At 38.6% G+C, this 24,670-nt stretch overlaps 1 protein-coding gene across 1 annotated transcript in view; it reads left to right on the forward strand.

The window, feature by feature from the left end:
- Window positions 1–242: 242 nt before the first annotated feature.
- Window positions 243–24,670, forward strand: part of Colec10 (collectin subfamily member 10) — a 254,123-nt gene continuing 229,695 nt past the window's right edge. The window contains exons 1-2 of the mRNA XM_057791887.1: window positions 243–280; window positions 4,466–4,585. The gene's annotated coding sequence lies outside the window, so the exon portion shown is untranslated. The remainder of the gene's footprint in view (window positions 281–4,465; window positions 4,586–24,670) is intronic.

The raw sequence follows: 24,670 nt of genomic DNA on the forward strand, positions 1-24,670 counted from the left end.
TAATAATGATGGTGTACCAAATGAACAATTTTTCCTTAGGATGGATTTTGTTCTCTTCTTAGAATCATGCCTCATGGGATTACAGAAAGGATGAAATGAATTAACACACGCAAACCTCTTAGAAGAATGCCAGACTCTCAGTATATCATCACTAATATTATTTTGCCTATAGCATCTGCATCACTTTATTGCACTTTCCTTAAGGTCGTTTGTCTTTTTCTTGACAGATAGAAGCTTTTGGAGACACTTAGAAAAATTCATGGCAAATAATACATCCTATGTAAGTATTTACTAGTGGAATATGTTTGTTGGCTATTTATACATGTCAACAAAAGGACAAAGTAACAATTGCCTAATGCTTGCCCCAGAGAAGGTCCAAGTCTGGTAGAAGAGATGTATTTATTCACATATCATAAAACATAACATACTCTGAGAGAAATATAAAAATAATAAGGTAGCCTAGAAGTAGAATGTTATCCAATTGGTCTGTTGTTCTGACTTGAACATCAGGTGTTTTGTTTGCATTGAGTAAGGGAGTGAGTCAGAAAGAATCAGACAGCATGGATCAGTATCGTCTTCAATGACTTCTAAACACAGAGTTTTGGGTCTCATGGCCAGAGTTTCTCATTCCATCGATCTGGGATGGACTTGAGAATTTGCACTTCTGATATGTTCTCATATGATCTTCTACTACTCTGAGAACCACAAAATGAGAAAAGAGAGTCAACACCATTAACATTCTCTAGGGTTAATCAGTCAGCCTATAGGGAACAGAAAAGTAAAGGCAGCTAAGGAGATAGAAACGTCCCATCATATAAGGGGTTTCATATTTATTCTTATATACTTACTCAATGTTGTATAACAGCTTTAATAGGCAAGATAGTGTTGGCTAGGCTTACTGCAGGACACAAATTGGCTGTGAAACATTAGAATTAAACATGCACACACAGAGACAGAGAGAGAGAGAGAGAGAGACAGAGAGACAGAGAGAGAGCGAGACATGGTACCGAACTAGGTTCTCCATATGTAGGAGAAAGTTGTGAAGCTTGTACTATATGACTTTGTTGACTCCCCATGGGAGCCCTTACCCATTGCGAGCAGATGGGAGTGGGCTGGTGGGGGAGGAGAGGGAGGGAGAACTGTGGCTGAAATATAACGTGAAATAAAAAAATAAATAAGAAAGGGAAAAAGAATAATCCTGAACTACATGTACTGTCTGTCTTTAAAAGCTTATGGATATGGACTGTTATGGGAGACACTGTAGCTCCAGAACTTGGCATAGTACCTGTGACAAACACTGTTTTTCAGTCATTTCACTAAAACAAACTAAATAAATAATAGGAGTCTATAGTTTAACTTGAAAACATGAACTGTGGTACTGTGCACCACAATACTTGCTAATCATGGACCAGGCTGCCTCAAAAGTTAATCAAATTCTTGTCACTGGAGGGCCTAGATGTAGAGGGATTGGCTTTCTCTGAGCAAGGTATATTACAAGGTCAAATTTCTGCCGTGGATAGGGTGTTATTTTTCAAATACCTCCTTCAACTTTAAGATTCTGCAGGCTAGAAAGTGACTATTCCTAGAAAAAAATGATTGCCAGAAGGCATGGTGGCCACAACATAGACAAGTCTTACATTCCTTACGTTTATGATTTCCCATGGGTATTCAAAAACTCCCTTGAGGGAAGATATATCTTCTCTGTGTTGTGCAACTTAAAATGTCAATAACGGTCTCTTGGTGAAATCATGACATCTATAGAACCTTTGGACATTGTTGTGGTGGAGGGTTGTAGATCTTAACCTGACCTCTGTTTTCCTGCCACTTCAAACCAGTATTAAAGAAGTAAATCCTTTGTACTATAATTCAGGATAATGCAATCGATGTAGAAATTATGGTACAATTATGATCCAAGCATGTATATAAAATAATGTAAGTTCTAAACTCAATAATCATAAGTAGCCTAGAAATTTTAAAGAAAACTTTTATCAAATATATTAAAAATGTATGTGTATATGAAATTTTGAGAATATGGACATTTAAAGTTCATTTATGAATTCTGAATCTGTCATACAATATTTTTAGAGACCCCTTGCTATCTGGGTATTCCCCTTTGAGCACAGAAAGATATTATCATATCCAATACTATAGAAGGTAAGATTTTATAACATATGACCCATTGCATTTCTGAAGTCCAGGAACCTGTAACTCAGGGTCAAAGAAGATGTGTAGGAAATCAATGTGTTATACTGCTGGGCGTATTAAACAAGCCTAGCTGCAGTTTGCGATTACACTGCTTCAGTGTCAATAGATTTATCGACACTTGATCTTAGTAATACTTGTCTCCCTGACTAATATTTCAAAATCCTCCTTGGCATGACACTCTGCATAGGTGGACTGAATGTCATGCCTACTTGATCTGATTAATGGACAGTGATGGACTTGCCCATTTGAAAGATGTGTCATGATGAACTAGATGTATGTCTGAAATTACCGGTAGTCACAGTGAAGCCTGAAGGAGTTTCTTGATCCCTGCACCATTTAATAGACAGAGAGTAAAATGTAACCTGGAAAGCTGTGTGATAGGGTAGAAAGGACATGGTTTGGAAACAGAAAGACTTAGCGTGAATTTAGCTTCACTGTTTGAGTGCTTGCTGTTAGATATGCACAATTATTTAGCTCTGCCCTGACTTCCGAATGCTTCACCTATGGAAAAGACCCGAGAGTCCTGATTTTAAGCTGTGCTGTGTTATTGTGAAACACATAGCGTAAGGTCTGCAGAAACATTATATTCTCATTTCTACTCTTTTCCATCCTCCCCTCACTGTGTGTTCAAGTTCGCCTACTACAAGCCCATGAGGATTCTAACTGGCCTTTCTTCTTTAGCCTGCAAGGGAAAGATTTGAAACTGGGCGTTTTATTCCCTTTCTCTGTTCAGTTATTTTTTCTTTTTGCTAACGATCATCCCCACATTAAAGAGGAACAAGAAGGTGGAGCTAGAGAGTGAGAACACAGAGACCCCGCACTCAAAAGAGAGGTGGAATCTCCCTGTTTGGGTTTTTTTAATAGTCCTCATATGAGAAATACCAGGATACAAAGGAATATTATATACTTCTAGGCTAGGTTTTTCTTCACCTTGATGTCACCGATATTTTGAGTTGGATTATTCTCTGAGGCCGACCTGTGCACACTGTGAGGGGGGGGGTAGATATGATGTCGCATCTGTATACACACCTACTGCTCTTCGCTTTCTTTCTACTGTGAGTCTAAAATGGCAGAGTGCTGGTGTAAGAACACAGTCTAGAGGGCTCAGAACAACTACATCAATAACAATGCACAGGTGCCATGAAAATCCTCACTTGGTGCAAAGTCATTTCTAAGGAGACTGGAGGCAACTGTTTCTGCTCTCTGAAGGAATATGAAAAACCATGTCTTAAAAGTTGCAGAGTAGACCAAATCCTTTCTTATTTTCTATAGAATTATACCTCAAGGCCTGATGATGTAAAATTTAGCCAATATGGTCTACATGGGACAAAATACAATCTCAATTCTGATAGAACTACTCTGTCGTCCCTTGTGTGATATTTTACTCTTTTGGCTTTTGGGGGCTCTATCACCAAGATCCCAAATAAATCACACACAGAGGATTATTCTTAGTTACGAATGCCTTGCCTTAGCTTGACTTGTTTTTGCTAGCTTTTCTTGACTTAAATTATCCTGAGTACCTTTTGCCTCTGGGCTTTTAACTGTCTCTATTTCTGTATATCTTTCTTTACCTCTTTCTCTGTGACTTGTTGTGTAGCTGAGTGGCTGGTCTCCAATGTCCTCCTCTCCCTGTTCTCTTGCTCCTCCTTCCAGATTTCTCCTTCTCTGTATACTCTCTGCTTGCCAGCCCTGACTGTCCTTGCTTCTGCCTCGCTATTCAGCTCTTTATTAGGACCATCAGGTGTTTTAGATAGTCAAAGAGTTACAGCTTCACGAAGTTAAACAAATGCAGCATAAACAAAAGTCACACACCTTAAAATAATATTCCCAAACAGTTCTTGTTTGTCCATGCCTAGATAAATTTATATGTCCTCAGGATTTGGTGTATGGAACTCAAAATGGTGAGTGAGATTATGTTTGTTAGAAATCCATAGATTTGCTTGAGAGAAAATAATGTAACTATATAGTGTAATAATTTGACTCATATTACCCAGAGAGAGGTAACCAGAGAAAAATTAAATGATTATGAGCCTAAGCAGGTAATTTATGAGTAAGAGCTATAAAAGGGAAAACGTTCTAACAGCGGTGAAAACCCTACACAGTTTGAGATGCAAGAAAAATTAGATGGGTTTGCAGAAAGGCTTCTTAGGGAGGATTAACAGGCTTAAAACAATTTTGTCCCTTATGACAAGTACCAAGACATTAAGATTAATGATATACAGAGGAATTTCATAGTGAACCTTATATTCTCTGCTTCTAGGTAGTCTGCAAGCAAAATATAGCAGCATAAAAAAGCATTAGAAATAAGGAGTTGAGAAGGTGGAACTCAATAATGTCTTGGGGACCTTTAGAGATGAGGTCATTGGCTGCTAAATCAATGGTAAGTAGACTTTCTTTGATTGTACTGCTTGGACTTAGAACCCATCAAATCATCCAAGACTGTTGGCCTAACAAAGTTCATCTTAATATAATAAGATCTTTTTAGAAGGGGTGGCTTTTTGGAAAGGAACTTGGGGCATAGCAAGAGCAGAGACACTGGGATGTCTGCTGTCTCGTGAAAAAATCATCCCAATTGATGATTAAAATGACTGTTAAGTAAGGCAGGCTAGAAGGGAAGAATGGTGGGGAACAAAGAGTAGGAGGACGTGTTGAGAAGAAACATCAATAGATAGTTTAGAATTACTCTTTACCTAAGTCAGTAATCAGGGATAGCAAAAAGAGGGTCAATAAAATGTTTAATATTCTGGAAGATAAGTAGATCTACCTTAGTCTGTCACAAGTCTTTTTATAACTCGTTTTTTTCTTTTTTTTACTGTATTTCAGTACAGTTGCAAAACAGAAATGTATAGTTTGCAAGGATACAGGAAGTGCTTGCATTCTAGATCTGCAAGTGACTTTACTAATGCTGGTTTATTCATACAGACATGTCATAAAGGCCAGCTCTCGAGCTCCAGATCTGCCGCTTTATAACACTGTTTGTCTTTGACCTTTAGTATCTCTAAATCTCAAATTTTTCATCTATTAAATGGTGATGATCATGAAATGTACAAAATATTGAGGCATATATGAGGTGAGGCACTGTGTATAGGAAATCATTGATTTTAATTTGGTGTGATAAATGTAAGACTGGGGTGTCAGTTTGTGGTGGGCCAATGTGTCTCCATCAGCTCTTTGGGAGAAAAAAAGTGTGTTGAAATCTGTGCTTGCAAATTCTTGTGGTGTAAATAGCGATCATGGTTGATATAGAATTGAAATCATGATTTGGGGAGTATGGAGACAGAAATGTAGGAACATAACCAGCTTTCATTCACTGTAGCTTGCCATGTTCAGCAAAGCATTGGGTGTCAGTGTGTCAACATCTGGGCATTTCAAATGAAATGTTATTGGCAATGAGGTTGTCTTGTGTAGGCATTTTCCTAGTGTATACTCTGAAGGGATTGTTCACAATCCAGGGAAGACATTGCTCCATAAGAAGAAATAAGTGAGCCCGGGAACTGTGCAAAAGTATTACTGTCTCTGGGCCTGTGAGCTACTTGACGAATCTTCAGCGTGGCAAGTTGTGGGGGGGTGGGGCTTTGCAGATGTTATGGGTAAGCACTAGGCAGTGACTGTGTCAGTGTGTTTTAGGCCCCGGGGACTACTTTATACCCAGAGAATTTCATGAGCCAAGTTTTCCTTTGATGGATTTTAGGTGCTCTTGTATTTCTGCTTCGGCTGTAATAAACTGCAGCTGGGTGAGAGTGGTATGGTGAGGAACTGGAGAGATGAGGTCTTGTTTCTGCAGTTATCTGGAGGGCGCGATGGCTCATGAATTCTTCCAAAGCAAATGTAGTTACGGAATCCATCTTATCCTACACTTAAGATAAAGGGGTGCCCCTTATCTGAATGTTAACAATTCTTCAGCTAGGTCTGTGGGTCCCCAACTATGAAAGTGTGTGTCTACTACATACCTTGCATTTACTTTCACGGCATTAAGTTTTCAAGGAAACAATTTTATTGTAATTATTTTTACTATGAGTCATCTCAAATTCTGTTTCATAAGAGAATTATAAATAATGCATAAAAGTGAGCAAATAGTACAGAATAATTGTTATTTAGTTGACTTAATATTAAAGGCCAGCTCCTCCACAATTGAACATGGAGTTGGAGATGGTTCAGCAGTTCTGCTCTCTATACCTAAGAGAATGGGAAGCATATGTTCAACCCCAAATCTGCACATAAATGCTCATTAGTAAATTATTCAGACTATCCCAAATGTGGGAACAACTTTGTGTCCTTTGAAACATATTCATACAAGAGAATATTACATAGTCATAAGAATGCAACCTGATAGAAACACTGAGTTTAAAAATCAGACACAAAATGTTTTAACTTTTTATGAAATGTCTAAAATATGCAAATATATAAACATAAAGTAAATAAGTGATTTCCAGGACTAAGGGAAAAAGAATTAGCCTAGCAGTTAATAGGTATGAAACTTCTTTGGGGGATAATGGGAATGTCCTGGAATTTTATGTAATCTTTGTGCAATACAGTTGGTATTCTAAAAACCACTATAAACCTGGCATGGTGGTACACAATTTTAATCTCAGCACTTGGGAGGCAGAGGCAGGTGGATCTCTGTGAGTTCTATGCTAGCCAGAATTACATAGTGATTTCCAGTACATTCAGGTTACATAGAGAGACCTTGTCTCAAAACAAAAATTAGATATATTTATATTTATATGTTTAATAAAATTAAAATATTATAATATAAAATTTTCTTTGAGACAAGTTCTCTCTAGTCATACATTCATAATAAATAGTTCAACATTTCATGTTGATGTGTAAAATAAAGCACAGGTACATGCAAACATATTAGAGTAGCAGAGGAACCCACTGAAAAGGATTCAAGTTGGAATAATCCAAGCAAAAGTATTTATTTGTATTATACAAAATTACATATTGGTTTATAACCCAAAGCATAAAATAAATAGCTGTAATCCTATAAGTGTGTAGATAAACAAATGAATTTATAAGCAAACAGAGAGAATATGCAAATCTCTAGCATGGAAAAACTTGAACTAACTCATGGAGCTATTCCACCCTCGAAGGAGGAGAAAGGCATTTCTACTTTATTAGTTCTTGGCTGTGCTCAGTGATCTCTTCTCAATGAGTACAGTATGAAGATGATAAAAATGTTGAACTTCACAGTAAAGAAATTTTAAAAGCACGGATTCAGGCAAGTGAGCAAGATCAGTGTCATCAGCAATGTCCCATGGGGAGCCGTGTCCTTGAGGCCGTCATATGGAAAGGTGCTTGCTTATCTCAGAGATAGTCATCCCCAGCGTTCACAATACAAATCACATCGTGAGAAACTTATGGGACTAATTGTAGCATAGAGCTCCTTAGCAGGACTCTAACGCCGTCCAGGCCATCAGACACAAGGTGGGTCTGACCACTTTTGCTATCTTTCAGGGCCTAATGAGATATTAGAATTAAATATGATACCCTGGATGGACTCTTTGAACAGAAAAAGGAGAAAACAAAAGCTAAAGAAGAGAAGTATATAACGATAAAGCTAAGCAATGAGGAATAAACTATAAACTCTAGTTAACAGTAATGTCTGACACTAATATTTATTAATTCCAATCAAATATAAATCATAGTAATATAAATGGCTAGTAACCGAAAACTAGGCATAGGGTAGATGGGAGCTCCTTCTCAACTTTTCTATGAATCTAAATTGTTCAAAAACCAGAATCATCTACTTTTTAAAATTATGTGTTAATATCTAGAAAGCAAATTAGTTCTGTGTGAGAAATTAATATACAATGATGGAAAATAGCCTACTGTTATATGCAATAAGCTTTATGTAATGATTTATTATTTCAGTTTATTTTGTGTGTGTGTGTGTGTGTGTAAGTGAAGGCCCAGGGACAACCCTGCTTGTCATCTCACTAATGTCATCTACCTCCATTAAAACAGCATCTTTCATTGGCCTGCGATCATCAATTAAGCTAGACTGTCTGGCCAGCATCCACCAATAATCTTCTATGTACCTGTATCCTCAGAGCTGGTATTACGGGTATGCACCACCATACCAATCTTTTTCCCTGGGGATCAAACTTGTAACACCATTCTCTCAGCATACTTTTGATCAATAGAAAAATGGTATTCACTCAGTTCTGAGTTCTGGATGGAGCCCCAAGGACGTTCAGCATCCTTTTAAGGCAATGGAGCGGGAAAGGCATCTTTTAAATGCAGTCAATATCATCTGGTCATACAGCCTCAGACTGGTCCACGAGGACCTGTGTAATGGCTGCTAACAGATTTAAACTATCCCAACATGCTTCCATTAAGATAGAGCTCTATCTGCTTTGGTCCCTGATGATTCCAATATAACTGGCCAAATGATACACGGGCTAGATAAGGGAATAAGGAGTGGGTTACAATAATAAAGTATGTTGTGGGCTCATTGCAGTTTCTGAGAACTATGAAGCCAAATTAACCATTTCTTTGGACTCTATCAAGGAAAGTAGCAAAACAAACAAGCAATCAAAAACAAAATAGGGTTGAAAGAAATTAATCTAGATTTATCTCCCTTCTGACATTCAATTGCTGTATGTACTCCTAATATACTAAAAGAGTTCAGTGGAGAAGACTGTGCTCATTTCAGTTTAATTTGGTAAGAAGTTTGGCACCCAAACCAGATGTTTGCTTCCTTTACCAGCTGCTAAGCAGCTGTTTGGGAGGCCTATTGGTTCATTATAATTTCAAAGAGAAACTTGATATTTTCAACAGGAAAAGTAAAAAATGCAGAGAAGAGTTTGAAAAGCACAATAAAATATTTATCTTCTGACTGAAGTATGGTTTTTAAACATTAAAGCTGAAGGGTTTTTTTCTGTTTCTGGAATGTTCTTCTTAAAAATTATATAGTGTGCTAACCTTCCAGTTTGATATTTCCTTTTGTCCTTTGTTCACCTTCAGTGTTTGTGTTTTTTTTAACCTCTACTTAATTGTGTGAAATTTGTATTTTTCCACTCCTGGGTGTGTATTTTTAAGGCCCAGCTTTTAATCTTTCTGAATAATAATATGCTTATAATTCTGCTTCATAGATCACCCTTAGATACTATCTATTGATCCTCCAGCATGAGAGCCAAAGATTTAAATTCAGGTAGTGCTTGGATTTAAATTATAGATAAGCACTGCACTTAAAGACTCGTAGCTAGATATAAAATCATTGTTGTAGCTTTATTGCTCCCTTTCTGAAGCATTTGGAAACATTCTTGGTTTCTGCTGAGCTGCCTGGTATTGGGCCATCGTACCTACGCAGCTGTTGTGAGTGCAGTGGCTAATGGCTCCTGTCCTGCTCAGAAGATAACTCTGACCACCACATCCTGAGTAGTTTCCATGCAGTGACTGACATTGCCTCAGGCTAAGGGACAAGCTGTATGGAAAGAATCATGAGATTACTGGTTCTCCCACCCTAGCACAGGATGACGCTACTGCTAAGTTCATGCAGAGGCGGGACAGACCATCACATACACATAGCAAGTGGGAGACAGTTTTTCAGTCACTGCAAAGAATACCATCATTTTGCACACAGCCTCTGTTTAAAAATACAATACTGAACCAATCTCCTATAAGTTAAAATGGGTATATTACTGCTGGAATAGAAGTATTTATACAGAAATCTTTCTGAATCCATCCAGTTTTCCTGATACAAAACCTTTAGAAGTAGCCCTTGAGTACCTTCCCTCATGTGACCCCTGCTCTAAAGTAGGGCATTCCAGTATTTCGTCACACACTCATTAATTAGCTAACAAGTAAAAGAAGACTCAGATACGTGTAAGTATCCTACCTTGCATGGTAGCCTCTACTACAGGCCATGGACCTTTACTGCTGAACTGATAGCAAGGATAAAGACCTATGCACCTCCAGTCACTCATAATTTAACCTCTTTCCTGAGTTCCTCTGCTTTGAGGGAAAGCCAGAGTCCCTGAAAGTCAGACCACTGTTTCCCTAGGTTACCAGTGGCTGCATGCTCACTCAAGTCAATGAGATCATACATCTGGATATGAAAAGGAGGAAAACAGACAAGTTCTCAAAAATAAAAGACAAGCCCACTCTCAATGGCACCTCTAGGGTTTACGGAAATATGACTTCATAAATCCAGAGGATCTGAGACACAGAGATTGAGAGGGTGTCTAGACTGACTATCTTCCAGTTCTTCAACCACTGCCATCCTTTCTAAATTGTAAGGTGGCAGATGTTGGGAGGTTGCCAAGCAATAGCTAGTTTATCCATGAGTTTAAAGCTCCAAAGAGACTCAGTAAAGCCTAAGCCATCCTGCCAATCAGGCTGAAAGAAAATCTCAGAATAAAGTGAAAAAAATCAAAGCTCTATTTGAAGAAATCAGTCCTGAGGATTGAAAGTTAAAGCAGACTAGCTCTTTAACAGAGCCAAAAGAATGGTCTATGATGGGTACACTCTGACAGTGACAGAAAGCCAGGAAGGACATGACAACATCACGGGATTGATTGGTACCTCTACTTTTATGCATGCTAACCCAATGGACTCTAAACTGAGATGCTCCAGCAGAAAATAGCAGGGTTATTTTAGACCTCATGCTCTGTCTAAACTTCCCTACTGTGATAGAGCACACCTCCATCTGCTTGATTCTAATTAACACATTTAGAGCCATCTAGGTAGCTAAAATCCATAATGAACTCCTGACCTACTTATTGCTACATTGAGAGGCAGTCAGGTCTGGATGACTCAAATACAAGGCTGCCATTGAGATCAAACATTTTTGAAAATTAAAGGTTAAGAGAATCTGCATCACAGGATGCAGATAGGTGGGACCACTGAACTTTCTGCTCAGTTTTGCTGGGAAATTAATGGACCTTATAAGATAAAATGTGGTAAATAAAATATGTTAAACCTTAAAATTCATAAAAGATATCCACAGGCTGGAGAGATGGCTCAGAGATTAAGAGAACTGACTGCTGTTTTGGAAATCCTGAGTTCAGTTCCCAGCAACCACATGATAGCTCACACCCATCTATAATGAGATCTGGTGCCCAGAACACTATCCACGAAGCAGAAATAAATGGATTTACTAGTACTAATCATGCCAGTGATGGTGCCCTCTGTGCAGCTCAAAGCCAACTATGTATGTATTGATAACATGCATCAGGGTTTCTCATTGTCTGTATACCTTTGCCTGTAGTTTATTCACCAGCCACTTCAGATGATTAGCGGTGGCCCGTATGTGTCTTCCAACATTTAGAGACGGGGCTCTAGAACTTGTTCAATAGCTGCAATTCTGTCAGGGACCACCTGTTAAGTCTCCATCAGCCACCCCCAATTCTTCCACTCTGTCCAAGAAGCTGCTTATTCTCAGAGACGTTCACATCATCTCACCTGAGGCCTGAAGGCCATGCCAGCTCATCTATGATGAATAAACAGTTGTATGCACTGCTAAGTCCTTAGATGCCCCAGCTTTTCATCTATGTCACCAAGCACGGTGGATCCAAGGTAGCACATTTCTAATTGCTACTGAAGTCGAAATTTTTGCTTGAGGTTGGGAAATGTATAGAGTAACTGCGTGTGCTTTCTACATTCTGTGGCTGGACCTAGGTATCAAAATATTTCCATTTGGAAACTTGACTTTCATCTTTTTGTTTTGTGTTCTAAGGAAAAACTAAGTCTTTTTACTTCTATTGAAAGCAGAGACTTTCCGTTTTTTCCTGCTCTCAAGTAGCAAGGAAGGAAGGAAGGAAAAGAGAGAAAGAAAGGAAGAAAGAAGGAAGGAAGGAAAAAAGAAAGAAAGAAGGAAATTAGGAAAACAATAAAGATCACTTTTGGGCTCTGTTGTTCACAAGGCTGTTGGCAAAAGGCCTAATTCTTCACCTAACACCTTCATAGCAGGTTTCTGTGCCTAGCAGTCTGTTTAAATCTCTGTTCCCTGCTCGATCTAACATGGTGGTTAGTAATTCTATCATCAAAATATTTTGCTATATCTGTGCGATGGAGAACCTTTCAGGCAAAATACTCTGTCATTTTTTTTTCTGTGTTAGTTTTGGAATTTTGACACTGGGTTTCTTGTAATTTTCAGAAGTTGACAAGATGCTTGGGCGAGGTTTGCAAAATAAAGGAATGCTTGACTGATTTGATCCCTAATAGGTGTTTACATGGCTGTTTTTATTTAAATATAAAATCTGACATTAAGATTATGAGGAAGAAACTTGATTTTTATCTTTCTCTAATTGTTGGAGGCTAGAAATTCAAGTTTTAAAATCTTGTAAATGGTTTTAAAAAAGCAGTTTAGTGAATAGCAAACAATTATTATTTTATTGTTTATTTACTGCAAATATTATTCTGAGTAATCAAATATTATTGTTACATCAATTAAAGTGAGTGTTTAAAAGACTGGAAGTGTTGATATTACATGTTTTCTTTTCTTTTTTTTTTTTTCCTTTTCCATTTTGTTTTATCGAGACAGAGTTTCTCTGTGTATCTCTGGCTGTCCTGTAACTTACTCTGTAGACCAAGCTGTCCTCGAACTTACAGAGATCTGCCTGCCTCTGCCTCCCCGAGTGCTGGGATGAAAGACATGCACCACCACCGCCTGGCTAAAATGTTTTCTTTTCCTGGAGACAAAATTTCACAACTGAAAAAATAAATATGATTATGGCACATTAAAAGAAATAGGAACATTTGACAAAGAAACAACATAAATAGCCATGTAAAAACAATCGATTTTCTCTATGATTATAGCATGCAGAAATATAATATAAATTATTCTATTCAGGAACAGATTGTCTACTTAGATAGATAGTCAGCTTAGGAGTATATTTTGGGGAAAAATGGCATCAGTAATTAATAGAAAAGTTTAAAAGAAAGCATAGAAGAAATAACAACATAGCTTCCACACTCCAGGTATGCCCCACACTAGAGGAGGTTTCTGAGAGACCAAAGAAAACATGCACAATTAGTATACAAGAGGTAAAGTTTACTTAGACTTGTACCATTCCCAATTACCATGGGGCTAGAGGCTTTAAATGTTACATCATCTACATAGCGACACCGTGGCTTAGCTGCTTTCTCTTTGCCTGGTCATCCTTTCAAGAACTAGTATGTAGTGGTGGAGAGGACATAGATTCTGTTCTAGAGAACGCTGTTTTCGCCCTGGTCCCCAGAATGCATGAAACAGTAGAGCATCTCTAGAGATGGTCAGGAGCTGAACATTCTAGCCTTAGACTGCTGCCATTATTCCTGCTGGCAAGAACTGTGAGAACAGAAGGGGTCACTTCAGGAACATGATGATTGGTGACAGACTTTTATATATTTTTCAGGGCTTATACAAATAAGTTCCTATAGAAAATTAGGAATGGATATTCAAGGATTAGATATATTGCAGTCGTAAGCACTCTTAGATGATAATTTCTATGAATAAAAACATCAGTTCCCACAAAAGAATACAAATTCCAATCACAGGTGTAACGAGAGTCCTTGGATACTTCATAAGGGTGTGGGGTGTGCGTGTGTGTGTGTGTGAAGGCACATGTTTGCAGTTGTATGCGCACTTTGTGTTCATGTGTGTGTGTGTATGTGTGTGTTTGTGCAGGGAAACCAGAAGATGCTGTCCTCAATTGCCTTACACTTTTTCTTTTGAGAGAGGGTCTTTCCCTGGTATGGAACTAACCAAGTAAAGGAAGTTAGTTTGGCTGGTCACTGAACCCCAAGGGTCTGCCTGTCTCTACCTCCCTAGTGGTGGAACTAGGAACCAACACCATCAGATCCTGCATTTTACATGGGGTTCTATCTCAGGTCCCTGTACTTACAAGGCAAGCACATTTCTGATAAGAGCTCTCACCACCCTCTTATGGATCTTAGTATGAAAAATTGAATAAGATAATCAGGAAAAACATGAAAAAGCAACACAAAGAAGATGTGGCTTTGCTAGATAATAAATGGTGCTGTAAGGATTTCTCATTTAAAAATGGTAACTCGATAATTGGAATAAAAGAAATTCTAATATTTCTGAATTTCAAACACATATATAAAGTAATTACTTCATTGCATTGGGGAATTTTTATTTAATAAATGGTAATACAACATTTAATTCACTTTAAATAAATGGTAGTCCTATTACATGCCACATATGCAAATGATTTCCAGACGCATTAAAGGCTGAAATATTTTAAAAATTTAAAAACTGAGAATTTAGAAAAAAAACTCTTCGAGGTTTCACTGACTATTTAGATGTGAAAGAAAACTTTTACCTAGCACATTTTTAACTTTTTCTACCAGTTTCATCCAAAAACTGTAGAAGAAACACATATTTGAATATGTGTACATTTAGATCGTTTTTGAATAGAATTACCAAAGCCATAGAAAAATGCTAGGTGACAAAGTGTATTTAGTCCTCAGATGCAGCTGTTTAAAGTTTGTAAAATGCCAAGTCATGAATTAAAATTCAAGCTGACAATCACAGCTCAATAGAATTCTGAATAAGGTTGTAAATAAGGACACGGAACTATATGTAAGATCTTTATACCACAATTAGTAGAATATGTCTAAAGACAGGAAGGGGAGGGTAAGGTGTAGAAAAATGAGGCATGTTAGAAGAAAAAAGGGAGGGCTGAACAAAAAAAATTTTTGCAGAATGTTTGCTGCAACCCTGGATTCACAAATTTTGATTACAGGTGACAACATTTACAAATCTTTTTAAATTGTTTATATTGATCTATACATTTTTCTCTGCTCTCTTCCCTTCCTCCTCTCTCCCCTTCTAACCTCTGCCATGACCCCCACGCTCCCAATTTACTCAGGAGATACTTGTCTTTTTCACCTTCCTATGTAGATCCAAGTATGTCTCTCTTAGGCTCCTCTTTGTTGTCTAGATTCTCTGATGTTGTGACCTGTAGGCTGGTTTTTCTTTGCTTTATGTCTAAAAGCCACTTATGCATGAGTAAGTCTTAAGGGAATAGATTATATCACTGATAATTATGGGTGTGATGTCTATAGCATAAGTAATAAAAACCCAGAGACACTGAGTTCAACCTGAAGATCAGAAAAGCAAATGCAGTCAGCTCCCTAGAGAGTTCTTACCTCTTTGAAATCCTCAGTCTGAAATAGAACAAGTTACCACCTCATCCCACCTTATATTCCTTTCTAGTGCTGGGATGAAAGGTGTGCACCACCACCACTCAGCCTCAATGGCTAACTAGTGTGGCTGCTGGGATTAAAGGTGTGTGCCACCACTGCCTGGCCTGTGTGACTGACTAGTGTGGTTGTTTAGCATTCTGTTCTTTGGGCAAGCTTTATTTATTAAAATACGAATGAAGTATCACTACACATGTCAATCTCCAAAATACGGAAGGAAAATGACTTCACTGGCTTCCATTCTCCTCTGCTCAGGTTATGAAACCTAGGAAGGATTATTTTGACCTTCCTATGAAGCAAGTACTAAGACCCTCATCTGGGAGGTACGCTACCTATGCCATTCGGCCCGCCGCATTCATTCTGTCGTACAAAGATTCAGGAGGATAGAGCTGTCATTATCTATTTGTAAGTGAAGAGACATGGAGCTGGGGGTGTGACTCGTGGGTACATTGCTTGCCAGAAAAGCATGGGGGCTTGAGTTTGGATTCTCAGAACCTCCATGATCCTAGATGCAACAGCGAATATCTTTAATCTCAGCATCGCTATAATAAGAGAAGCAGCAGAGACAGGAGAATATCTGCTCACAACTAGCAAGCTTAGTGACAGAATAACAAGCAACAACAAAATATCTGAAACAAAGTGGAAGTCAAGGACCAACGCCTGATGTTGTCCTCTGACCTTCCTATGCACACACACACACACACACACACGCACGCACGCATGCACATGTACACACAGAGATAGATTGATTTAAAAAGGGAGGGACACCAAAAGGAATCAGAACAACCAGGCTTTTCCTTACCCTTGCCATGCGAACATAACCACCTGTCTTCATAAAATTTTCCCATAGCTGACCCCTCATCATCAAACCTGTTACGACATGTATGGAGGTGGACTTTTGCTTTGATTCCTGATTCCCTTAGAAGGTTCAAATTCCACACAAAACTTATATTAACTAAATTTTTATGTTTTTATCTTACTGATTTGTTATTATAGAATCCTTAATAATGAACCTAAACTATCTAAAGATATTTTTATTGCCTTACATTGGACATAATTAATATACATGACTAAAAAATTATTGCATAGAAGTATATATACTGCTTATGATATTATTTTATTGAAAGTGTTGTGTACAAAGGAGTAAATTGGATGACAATGGAATGAAAGGACCCACAAACTTTGTTTTGGTGTGTGTGTGTGCATCTGTATGTTTGTGTGTGTGTGTGTATTACACTTTAATGAAGACAGTGGTAGCCAAATGATCTACTGCTCTGTTTTCTCAGTGTTGCCTTTACATTTAGCAAGAACATATTACTCAATATTTGAAAACATTGAATTCATAGTATTGAATTCACATTTATAATGAACTTCATGAATTTTACAACAATGTTAAAGATTTACCAAAAACTGAACTATAAATCAATTAATGAAGCATACAGTTATGGTCATTCTAAAAGCCACCTTTTGCTTACAAACTCTGCATCAAGTAATTTTTGGTATGTAAATATATACAATATTCTGTACATTAAAGTTTAGGAAACAAAATGGAAGATGGACAAAGAGCAATCCATTTTCAAGGTGTCTGATAGGTAAGCCACTCAGTAGGTTCTGTCATCAGAACCCTGGGCATAAGTAAGGCTGAGGTTGGAATCCTCAAGCTTTCTTACCTGTGGAACTTACTCCTTTCAGGTATAATATTAAGTTTATAAGCCATAATACATTAAAGTACTGCAAATATAAAAATAATAAAATTGGATTTTTAGTATAATTCAAGATTCTAAGGTGGCCCCAGCTATTCTGTGATCTTCATGATTTTACGTATGTTTTTAAAGTAGGAACCCGAGCTTTCTATGTAATCAGATTTCAGCTGCTTACATATCAGGTCCTTCAGGCCATAATTTTTATACAAAAGGACCCAGTACTTTAAATAATTTATCCAAGATCACCTAAGATGAGAAAGAGGATAGGGGAATTGAATCCATACCTGCAGGATCTTGAATTCTTGCTCAGACATTCTCCACCTGCCCCAAACTGCAATGTGAAGTACAGAGGCGACTGAAGAAACAACTTGCAAATCCATTCACCCAGTAGGTGCGAAGAACAGACAACAGTAAGAGGACCAGAGAAAGTAGAGGTGGTGTTTGTGTTTCCTGTGGGTGTGTGGATGGGGTGAGGTGCTTGTGTAGGTTAAGTGTCTGGCAGAGGTGAAAGGAAATAGACTGGGCCCAAGGAAATGGATTGTCTTGGAAGTGAGAACCGTGGGAGGCTTGAAAATTGCTGTGGCCTGGAGCTAGTAATTTGTATCTCATCCTACCTTTCTTTCTTGTCCAAAAGGAGGGTAAAGGACCTTGAAGAACAGGTGTAGGAGGGAGAAAAAAGGAAGAGCTCGTGGGAGTGCAGGCTCAGGCCAGCTTCCTTCCTGACCTCACCACCATCTCCCACTCCTTCTGTCTGCATTCAGCTGTAGCCCAGGCAGAGGCTTCTGGGGAGAGAAAGCTGCATTTTCAGGAGGGGTTGGGGATATGACAGTGACATCTGGGGATTTCGGGCTCTAGTTCCCTAGGAAGCAGTTGATCTCTTCTTTGCTATACTACTCAGTTATTGAGGCATTGCCAAATCTTTCTACAAAGTAGTAATTCCTTAAAGATTGATTGACTGACTGACTGACCGAATAAATGAATAATACAGATTATAGGGTGTAGGGACATAGCCCCACCCATTGGGGGCGTGTTCGCCTCGGGCTAATGTTTACGGATAAATCTGCCGGGCGTGAGCCCAGCAGCCCTTTTTTCTTTTGCTCCGCCGCGGGAACCTGTGGTCCTGTAAGTCCTTATTAAAACAGAGACATACCTGGGCAATCACTCAAAGTCTCGTTTGTAATGTTGAGTCAACCAACTTTGGCTAAGGCCTAACATAATTGGTATACCATTATTAAAGGCAAGGAACTTTCTTAGGACTATCCTACCCTGTCTTGGCAAGATAAGACAATCCTGTTTTATCCATTTAGGGATATTTTGTATCTTTGTCAGAAGTTGAGGTATGGGCTTTTTTTAACCCAAAGGCCAGTTCTGCCAAGAAGACAAGCTCCCAGTGGAGTGTCTTTGGTGCTCAACGTTCTCTCGGGAGTAGAGTGGTGTTGTCAGGAGTAATTGTGTCTCTTTGGCACAGAAATTTTAGGTTAGATTAAAGGCCATTTTTTACAGCTCTTTGAAGAGGCTGAAGATCATACTATCTATACTAAATATAATCTCTATGTAACTAAAAGACCTGATAAACTTAAAATATGACAAACATATAATATTTAATACCTATTTAACTTTGAAGACTAAAAGAATAAACAACTGTGCAATATATGAAGACAATGATCTTTAACTGTAAACAATGTCATAGTATCAGAGGTAGAAATGTACAATGTAATATGGTAGATGTATCAATACAATATAGACAAAGTTATAAGCATACTCATACAAAAATAGAGGTAGGAACACTCACATTTAATATTTAACATATCAATATACAAGAAACAGTACCAGTACAATTTTCTATAAACAGTAATTCACAAATACCAATCATCCCAAACATTTTGGATATCTCTCGATTGTTAAGTAATATTTATTCCCTTCTCAGATCTTTGACGGAGTTAAAGATTATATAATTATAGTTACTCTCTATGTTATTTAGACTCCTTGAGATAAAATGTTTAACAAAAGTTTTGTTCTCAATATTGTTTGTTATATTTATTATTTGTTATTATTGTATATAGTTGTATTTGGTTTGGTTCTATCTTATTTAGACAAAAGGGGGAGATGTAGGGACATAGCCCCACCCATTGGGGGCGTGTTCGCCTCGGGCTAATGTTTATGGATAAATCTGCCGGGCATGAGCCCAGCAGCCCTTTTTTCTTTTCTTTTGCTCTGCTGCGGGAACCTGTGGTCCTGTAAGTCTATTTCCTTATTAAAGCTGTATATATCTATATAATCTGTCTCCATTCATTCACGACACCACAATAGGGATTTGTTGTTTGTGCTTTTAGTTTTCTGGTTTTTCAAGCATCAACTGGGTATTCAATTCTATTCTCACACTTACTGCCCAGTTCAGTCTGAGATGCACAGTTTTATGGGTTCAGTCTCATGCATGCATGATCTCAAGGTCAGAGCACCCCCAGACTACCTGAGTGTCTGTTTAATGTGCCTACAGGTTTGAGGGTTCTCAAACCCCAGTCACAGGTTTAGAAGTCTGATTGAATTCTCACAAATCCCATAAAAATCTTTCCTTTTTTTTTTTTTTTTTTTTTTTAATGAAGGATCTAACTCAGGAGAAGTCAGATGGAAGAGATGTACAGGACACGGTCAGGAGAGTCTGAGTTTTCATTTCTCCTGAGTGTCACCCTCTTAGCACCCCAGTGCCATTTCTAATTGGGAAACTCTCTGGACTTCATTGCTCAGTGGTTTTTATGTAGGTTTTATTATGTAAGGATGATTGTTAAGTCACTGGACAATGGTGATTGAACTTGGTCTTAGCCTTCTTCCCTCCAAGGAGCCAGAGTGTGGGGCAGAGAGCACTAAGCCCTCATTATATTTTAGCTTCTCTGCAAATCAACTTCTTTCCTATGCAACGGCTGCAGTCAGGAGATGTATCAGTGTGGAGTCTGGAAGAGTGGAAGGTCTTGTGTTCTGAAAACTAAATGCCACCTATATCAGCCTATAAACCTTCCAAATGGTTTTAAATGCAGAAAACAAAATCTGACTTATTTTTATTCTAAAATGTGACTTTTCTGAGAAAGGGATTAGTATTTTTCTCTTGAATTAGAATTGATCATTTGACTTAATCTGGGGTAGTGCGACAATTATCCCATAATCCAGGAATATTGCTCTGAATGAGAGCCCTCTCACGGGATGAGACCACCTAGTCTTTTGCCTTTGTAAGAAAATGCTAAGGTTTCCACAAGTAGGGGGTTGGACCAACAGACATTTGCCTTCTCAAAGATCTAGGATAAATATCAAAACCTAAGGGTCAGTTCCTTCTTGGAGGGACCATGAGATAGATGTTTTTCCAGCCTCTCTCTGAAACTTGTACATGGTCCTCTTTTAAATTCTTGAAACTGTCTTCTTTTGTGGTTATCTAGCTGTTTCAATGTTAGCTTTTTAAAGATTAGGATCGACCCAAATATTTCCATCTCAATGGGATTGCCACCATGAACATGCTATACCAAAATACCAGTTACATATTCTGGGGTGCTAGGACTTGAGCATCTGAACTTTAGGGAGGGCACAATTGAATCTATAATAGCCTTCCCCCAGAAATAGTTTGAACTCTTAGTGAAAGAGGAGCGTCGATTTCCCAACCCGTCTGTAAGAGTTATTACATAAGGGTCTTGTGTAGGAGCAGAGATGGGAATGTAAATAATGATCTGGAGAGACTTAAGAGGAACTGGGGTGTGATGATTTGAATATGAAGTGTTCCCTCAAGAGCTCCTGGGTAAAGTGTTTGGTTACCAGTTGGTGGGCCTTGGAGAAGCTGTTAGTTTCTGGGCACACTGATATAATCAATGAATGAGTCCTTTGATAGAGTTATAATACATAGATATTCTTGAAAGTTGGTAGCCTAATTAAAGGAAGTAGGTTACTGACAGCCCTGCTTTTGAATGACGGAATTAGCCCCACTGCCCTTTCTGACTGTGACCATTTCTGCCCCCTGTCTCCCGTGCGTTGAGCTGTTTTTCACCACCACATGCTTTGTTTCTTGACACTCGACCTTACCTCAGACTCAGCAAAGCAGCTAGCTGACCATGACCATGAACTGGAGACTGTAAAAAAGAAAACACACACACACACAACCTTCAGCTGCTTCCCTAAGGTATTTTGTTACAGTAGTGAATGGCTATCTGATTCCAAAGAAGAGAAGAAATGGCTTTCCACATCCTTAGAAAGTAACTTAAGAGTAGGTCTGTCTTCACGCACAGTCCATGCATGAACTGAAAGAAAGACCACCACGCATGGTTTTATTTTTTTAAATAATTCTCATGCCCAGAATTGCCTCCAAGTAAATGCCCAGTCACCATAGTCAATGGAGTGTTTTCTGTCTGAAACTGAATAGACACCTAGCCTAAGAGACAAACTTCTGATATGCCAGGTTGGCACTCACAAGTGGGTGTGCCTTGCCCATCATCCATTAGTAAATAGTTCTTAGACTGTCATGAGACACACTTTGGGGGAAGAAATTTAATATGTAACATGTAATAATATGGGAGTATGAGAGAGAGAGAAGAGAGGGAGGGAGAGGAGACAGGGAACAGAAGACAGAGAGATTATCTTACTTGAATGAACTTTTAAAGACTGAAATTTTCAATTGAATTTAATATGATATAAATTGAGTTGGTTTTACTTAATTAAGTTAGTTCTTCAGTGTCCTTCACAAATATTATGGCTATGTTTACTAGAAAAATGAAAGAAAAAAATCAAAACTCTAAAATACAGATTCACTCTTAACTTGTTACAATATACCATCTAACACTATTTTAATAAAAAATTCCATCTTGAGAACCAGTACCCTGTTGCTTGGGTTAAATAGAAATAACCCGTAGAAAATTCTCAAGAGAGAATGGTAATACACATTTGACTATCCAGAAATGTAAAAAGCAACAATGTTTCCTTCAGAGTCTACAGTGCCATATAGACTGTTGTCTGTGTCTGGGATGGGGATATATATATATATATATATATATATATATATATATACATCTAAAATCTTAGCGGAACTACCCCCTTCAAAGGGCATTCAGGTTCATACGAGGAGGGAAGGGGATGATTTTGACGAGTTGTTTGTGTAAACACTGTGAGATTGTGAGAGTATTGGATGAAGTTATGTCCCAAGGATAACATCTAATTAAGAGTTCCATTCCATAGACAATCAAATGATCAAATGATATTTTTTAGAGGAGCCTGAACTTCAGGGGAATTGACTATAAGGAGAGAGAGGCAGAGAGAGAGAGAGAGAGAGAGAGAGAGAGAGAGAGAGAGAGAGAGGACTAATTAGTATGGTCCCCTTGTACATGTGTTTCAGGAAGATCACTTAAGATTCATTATCTTTCTTAAAGGCTTTATCATAAAATAAAACAAGCCACACCAAGAACTAGTTGCTCTTTTTCATATGGTTTGTTGGGGTCTTATAGTTTTTATTTATTTTTAGTTGGAAAGCTTTTTTTTTCTCATAAAATATATCCTGATTATCATTTCCCCTCCTGCCATTCTTCCCAATTCCTCCTGCCCTCCAAATCCACACATATTCTAAAAGATAACAACCAAATACAACAAAATAAAACATAGTAAGATTAAACAAAAACTTTCATATCCAAGTTAGATATGGCAACCCAACAGGAGGAAAAGAGTCCCAAGAGCAAGCAAAAGAGTCAGGGACCCACTGGTTCTCATAGCCAGAAATCCCACAAAAATGCTAAGTTAATAGCTAAAAACATTTCGCTGCCTTCTTTTTGAGTATTTTGTGGTTCCTATTGAATCAAATTATGTGTTCACATAAGTTTCCAAAATTAAATTCTTCTCGAATTATTTAAGAAATTGGGAGCACCTTCATATCTGTCACACTATTTCATTCTCTAGAGTTTGCGGCCCTTAGTGATGCTGCTCAGTCCTCTTGTTCTCACTCCCAGTGCTGGGAGGGATAGGGACTCCTAATTTGCCTCATGTGTGTGAGGTAAAAGACACACTAACCTGAGTAACTTGGCGATCAATTTTAATGTTTTCCTGACAGATGTTTTTAATTATCCCCTTTTTGTTTAGGTATCATACCGCTAGATTTAAAAATATTGAGACAGAATTCACAAAACATAAAAGTTAACTACTTTAACATTCATGACTCAGGGGCATTTAGTACAGTCTTGATGCAGTGGGACCATTGCTTTTATTCCATTCTGAAACAATTGAATCGCCCCAGAAGGAAACCCCTTTTCACTAACAAGGCTCATTGCTTTTGCTAAGAGCAAGTGCTTAGAATATTAGTTACCCATTGCTGTGTAAGAAATGACTCAGATTTTAAGCTTCCTGTTTAAGGGTCTCCATCATTTTCATAATGGAGTAGTGGAGGAGAGGGTGCCTGAACTGGCCTTGCCCATAGTCAGACTGATGGCTCTCTTGAATATCACCATAGAACCTCCGTCTGGCGACAGATGGAGATTGAAACAAGACCCACATTGAAACACTGGACTGAGTTCCCAAGGTCCAGTTGAAGAGCAGAAGGAGGGAGAAGATAAGCAAGAAGTCAGGACCGCGAGGGGTTGGTCCACCCCTGAGACAGTGTGCCTGATCTAATGGGAGTTCACCAAATCCAGCTCGACTGGGACTGAATAAGCATGGGCTTAACTGGACCCTCTGAATGTGGCTGACAATAGGGGCAGACAGAGAAACCGATGATAATGGCACTGGGATTTGTCTCTACTGCATGTACTGGCCTTTTGGGATCCTAGTCTATTTGGATGCACACCTTCCTAAGCCTGCATGGAGGGGGGAGGGCCTTGGACTTCTCACATGGCAGGGTACCTTGCCCTCTCTTAGGACAGGAGGGGGAGAGGGGAGGGTTGAGTGGGGGAGCAGGAGGGAAGTGGGAGGAGGGGAGGAAGTGGAAATTTTGAATGGTATTATTTATGAAGTAATGAAAAAGAAATGACTCAGAAACATGGCTGTTTACTGAACTTCATCCTCCTTTCTTACCACACTGAATCTGAGAGCTAAGAATCTAGATAGAGTATAGACTTCTGCCCAAAGTCTAAGAAGTCTGAACTTGCCCAGGGTCCTAGCTGGGCACACCCCCATGGACACCTGGGAACCCCTCTAGAGCCAAGCCTCTTGCCAACTAAGGAGGGCTGCTGTTAGGTCAAGACTGGGTGGAAGGAAGCCTGCTCTCTAAGCTCACTCACGTAGTTGGTAGGTGAGTTCATTTCCCTGCGGTGTAATGGACAAAGGGTCCCCCTTCTTTGCTAAGTTTTGGCCAAAGGCTGGCTTCAGTATCCTACCTTTCTCATTGCTACATAAATCTTCCACAGGAAAAGGCAACTTTAGGACTATTGGCCCCATCATAGCAAGCAAGTGATGGGCGACAATAAGTAGAAAGGAGAGGGAGGAAATCAAAGTCTTTTGTAATCAGTCTTAAAAATGATAATGCATTCTGTCAAAGTTTGTTTGTGTTTCTGTTCTATTTCATTCATCCCACACTCTTGACCCTGGGAAAGATCACACCGTGTGTGAGTCATTAGCAGAACAAGATGTGGGACCATCTTGGAGGCTGTCTGCAATCT

This window comes from Chionomys nivalis, chromosome 17, assembly GCF_950005125.1.
Source record: "Chionomys nivalis chromosome 17, mChiNiv1.1, whole genome shotgun sequence".
NCBI lineage: Eukaryota > Metazoa > Chordata > Mammalia > Rodentia > Cricetidae > Chionomys > Chionomys nivalis.